Source organism: Rhagoletis zephyria, unplaced genomic scaffold (assembly GCF_001687245.7).
Source record: "Rhagoletis zephyria isolate East Lansing unplaced genomic scaffold, Rhagoletis_zephyria_1.1 Rzeph_scaffold_00418, whole genome shotgun sequence".
Classification (NCBI taxonomy): domain Eukaryota; kingdom Metazoa; phylum Arthropoda; class Insecta; order Diptera; family Tephritidae; genus Rhagoletis; species Rhagoletis zephyria.
The window spans coordinates 250,857-256,369 of NW_016157502.1; positions in this window are offsets into that span (position 1 = coordinate 250,857).

The following is a 5,513-nucleotide window of genomic DNA, read 5'->3' on the forward strand; positions in this document are numbered from 1 at the left end:
CATAAATCTGAAAGATCGTCAAAATCGGCTTACATTATCGTCCATTAATTCTATAAAAAAGGGGGCGCAAATTTAAAAATAAATATTTTGATGAAATTCTGTGTGTCCTGCTCATTTAGGCCAGAATTTTCCAACTTGGAAGATAATAAAGAATTTCTTATTACGGCGCCCACCTTCTTTACAACTTATTTTTGGCTCCAAGTACTAAATATAATGAATTTTGGAGAAAATGAACAGGCAAATTTTTTTTATTTCTACAGATGTTCCTATTTCTTCATTTTAAAAATGACAGAATGAAAACATTTACAATACCTGCATACTAAATTATGTGCACGATATGTTTTTACACTGAAACTTTCAATTTTACCTACATTTTATACAACAAAAGTTGAGCTAAGGCCAGCAGTACTCTTGCCATCGAAAACGGATCTCGTCCAGAGAAGCGTACATTTTTGGCTGAATGTTGAATGTGATTAATAGATTGGGGAGTCATTAATATTTGCATCTTCTTCAGTTTCCATTTTATATTGCATATTATTTATTTTATGTAAATATCAGAGTCTTTCCCTTCAGCTCTACAATAAAAATTCAATCAATTTTACAGGAGGTGGATCTATAAAAGGAAGAATAGAAGCTGAACTCGCAGTTCCTCGCAACTGTAACTATTTGAGATATGACACGCATATTTAATGTTTACTTGTCCTAAGTATAATTTAGCTCGCTTCCTAGGTCCTTTTTAAATATCCCTTTTTAAATTAAGCACTCGAAAAATTTTATACTCACAAAATTATGTAGAATTTCAAAGTAAACTATTTTATACATTTCAAAAGATTTATTAAAATGTAAAGCAATGCTTGACCACGGATATATTCAAAAACTGCTCATCAATCAGATTGGCTTTTTATATATGCGCACAAGTGGAAAAATTAATTTAAATTACTTGCGACGAAATCAAAATTTTTTCTTACTAATTTATTTTTTCGCATTGTTCCTACTTTAAGCTCGTGTCATGATTGCAAATAAGCATTTTTATGAAAAATTCCTTTTGGTTTGGGTTAGCTGGATATTTTGCTGTGTATCTGCGTCATTACTTTTTCAGAATTCGCTAACCCGTTTTTACAACTTTTGGCCACTGTAGTCCCATTGTGCGCTGTCTTCCTGTATATTTATTTTAATGGGTAGTATTATTTCTGTTCTCTACAGCTTTGTTCGTTGGTATTTTTGTGTTGATTGGAAAAATATACTCTTTGTCTTTTAGATTTATTGTTATTGTAAATGTTTCATAGTCAATTTTACAAAGGTAATTTATCAAAAAGTCTCTACCTAGGATTCCATCTGTTGCTATAGGAAAATTGCCATTTACCAGCTGAAAGTCGATAACTGCTTTATCAATCAATTTTTTCTTCTGCTATTCCTGTTAATTTGCATTTTGAGTTGGTCTCAAAGTCAAATTCGTTGTTGAATGGATTGTTACAAACCGAAATGTCTGCTCCTGTGTCTACAAGGAATGTCATAGGCTTATTGAATTCTAAATTGTGTATTGTTATATAATTTGTTACATTTTCCGTAATTACATAAATATTTTTACGATTAGTGTGGTTTATGGGTACCTGTCAACCGGAGGAGTGCCCCTGTAGTCCTCCGGGTCGCCTACGTTTCCCTGATATTGGACAACGTTCATGCGGCGACCATTTCTCTCTTGATTTCTAGGCAAGTATCTTTGGTTATTCCTGTAATTATTATGTCTTGCATTATTTGAGCTCCTATTTGAATTGTGGTTATAGTAAGTATTCTGCCTTTGGTCAGGACTGCTCCTTGAGTTATTGCGTGTTCTACTGTTATTATTATAGGTACTGTTGTTGTTATACCTGTTGTTAGAATGAAAATGACCACTAGTGCTCTGCCTGTATAAATTATTTGAACTGTTTGTATGCTTGTTGTTCCTATTTCTAAAGAACATATCGCTCCTGCTAACTTGTTGGGTCCCTTGTTCTATTTCTAGAGCAAGTTCAACAGCGCTGTCAAAAGATTTGGGTAGAGCAGCGAATACCGTTTGCTTGAATTGTTCATTCAGTCCATTTTTAAACACAGCTAAGCTATATTGCTCATTTAGGTTAGCGATCAATGCTTTTTCTTCGTTCGTTGCATTCGTACCCAATTACCCTGTTTGCAGTGTTTAGTTCAGACACCAGTTGTAATATTTTGTTTTTGAAGTTAGTGACACTTAAATTTCTTTGTANTAACTCCACTCACAAAAATTTATTTCATCACTCAGACGAAATAATTTTTTCTTTTTAACGGTAAGGGTGTAGTGATCACACATACCAAATACATTAGAAGCGCCAACCTACATATGCACAACCTAAGTAATATGAGCACAGCGATCTAGATATGCATTTGAGGGCAATGCTGACCAGGCAAATGTTATCAACATTTAGCGCTGCCGCTTGCAAGCAGAGTATTTTAATTATGCTCACTGCTTCCGCTGCACCAGTGCACGGACTCCCACAAAATTAAAAGTGGTAGATTTTACATACAAAAATTGGTAGAAGTTGGTGGATTTTTTTAAAGAAACGATATATGGTCATCGGGCAAGTATGGGTAAGAGCACAGTTTGAGGTGTTCACAGCGGAGTGGCGGTAATAGCCCAGTTTTACGGTGCACCGATATATTTTTAGTAAGAAAAGGAACACAAGAAAGTTGGTATTAGAAGATAAAGTTCAAATTTGGTTATTTCTTGATAGATATTAATATGCACAATTATATTGCAGGTTACCTTGTATATCTTATCTCACTTCTTACTAATATTATAAATGTGAAAGTTTGTATGTTTGGATGTTTGGGAAATCATCACGCGGAAACGACTGAACGGATTTGCATGAAATCTTGTACGCAGATAGCTTATGAGCCAGATTGGTTCCTTTTTAAAAGTTGCCACCTGTTAAAAAAGTTCAATTTATTTAATATGCGGGAACGACTGAACGGATTTGCATGAAAATTTGCACACATATAGTTTATGACCTAGATTGGAAAATAGGCTAATTTTCTTAAGAGTTGCCACCTGTTAAAAAAGTTTAATTAAATTAATACGCGGAAACGACTGAACGGATTTGCATGAAATTTTGCACACGGATAGCTTACAATCTAGGTTGGAAACTAGGCTACTTTTTTAAGAGTTGCCACCTGTAAGAAATGTTTAATTTAATTAATACGCGGAAATTGGTGAACTAATTTGCATGGAAGTTTTCACACAGATATCTTATGAGCTAGGTTGGAAAATAGGCTACTTTTTTAAGAGTTGCCACCTGCTAACAAAGTTTAGTTATATTAATACGCGGAAACGTCTTAACGGATTTGCATGAAATTTCGCACAGAGATATCTTATGACCTATGTTGGAAAACAGGCTACCATTTAAAGAGTTGCCACCTATTAGAAAAGTTTAATTAAACTAATACGCGGAAATGACTGACCTGATTTGCATGAAAGTTTGCACACAGATAGCTTATGATCTAGATTGGAAAATAGGGTACTTTTTTAAGAATTGCCACCTGTTTGAAAATGAAATTTTGCTCACAGATGGTTTATGACCTGGATTGAAAAATAGGCCACATCCTTAACCGGTTTCCCGATCAGAACGAAATTTGGTACACTTACTACGTATTTCGCAAGGATGGTCTTAGACTGAAAGTAATTCCGATAACTCAGGCCCCTCCCATACAAATTGGAATTTTCATATTACATACATATCTCTGGAAGTATTTGTGGGAGAGAACTGGAATGTGGTATAGAGATATGTATGTGAAATCAATGTTGGCATTAGTCGATTGATTTTTTAATCAATTAGTAAATTCGATTAAATTCAATCTGATTACAGTTAATCATGATTAATTTTAATCTGACTGAACAGTTAATCGTAACCGCGATTAAAAAAATTAATTTTTAATCATTAACTCTTAATTTGATCAAATAGGTTTGGTGATTAATTAGTTTATGCTGGAATTTTCCTGTGCAAACAAAGCAAGTAAATCCGGTATGGCTAAGTCGGGCTTCCTCATCAATCTAAGCAATTTGGTGTGCATTTTCATTAAGATATATACCAACAAACGTTTGTAAAAGTTCCCAGTTTATGTATTACTAATAACAATAATTATAATTTTTTTATATTATGTGCTTTTTATAAACGCAAAACACAAAATAATTACTATAACTGGAGTTTGGATTCAAACTCGGACAAACTAGACAAATTAATCAGATTTTATTTTTAATTGGATTAACGATTAATGTTTTAAATTAATTAAACGTAATCGCAGCCAGCGATTAACGATTAAAAAAATGTTATCATTAATCGTACAGTTGATTACGACTAATTAATTTTAATCGTCAAACGCGATTAACATTTTAATCGTTAATTTTTAATCGTTAATCAGATTAACAGTTTGCCAACACTGTGTGAAATCATGTTCATATTGACGGAGAAAAATGGACCTTTTTGGAAAAGAGGCGCAGCACCTCCCTTACTGGCTGAAAGTTTCATATTGCATATCTCTTCAAATGTTTGGGAAAAAGCACTCAAGCTTGGTATGGAAATAATATGTATGTATGTATGTGAAACTAATACCATACTCATGGAGAAAATGAGAGTTATTGGAAAAGGTGGTGTGGCAACTCCCATGCAAATTGACTTTTTCTATGCTGCATATCTCTGGAGGTGTTTATTGCAGAGGACTGGAACTTGGCACCGAGATGTGTTTACAAAATTAATTCCATACTCATGGAGAAAAATTGTCGTTATTCGAAAAGGGGACAGGGTTCCTTCCGTACAAACTTACTGTTTTATACTGCTTATCTCTAAGGGCCGGTTGTTCAATGTCTGGTTATCACTACCACTACACTATCGACGATTTCGACATCATGCATGTAACATGTGATCGATAAAGCAGTAGTTGTGCTTAACCGGAGCTTCTACCTCCGATTTGCACTAATCAGACATTGAACAACCGGCCCTAAAGGTGTTCAAGGTAGAGTACTGGGACTTGGTACTGGGATATGTAAAATCAATTCTAAATTCATGGAAAAAACTAAAATGAATGTGGTGCAAGCAAATTTTGGGAGAGCGCTCATAGCCGCTTCTAATTTTCCTTATCAACGTTTAAAAAAATGTTGGGTAGAGTGGTTAGCACATATTTCACTATATCACTGACTCTTGCATTGTATCTAATGTTTTNAAGGGAGAGCCGGGTTCGGCCTTATAATCTAAAGCTCTCTTGAGGCATTTGCTACAGTAATGAGAAGTGGTATTTTATCAAGGCCAGGTTACTAAATTTGAGTTGGAAATATTAGAACCCGCCGTGGCACCTCCAAGAAGGTTACACGTTCACGCGTCGTATACCTGGAACCATTTTGAGGTAAACTTAGCGGGATTGATATCTTTCGTATGCCTAGCGCGCAGACGAGATTTTATAATTTCATAGTTTTAAACGGCCTAAATACCTTAACTCGCTTAAAAAAACAA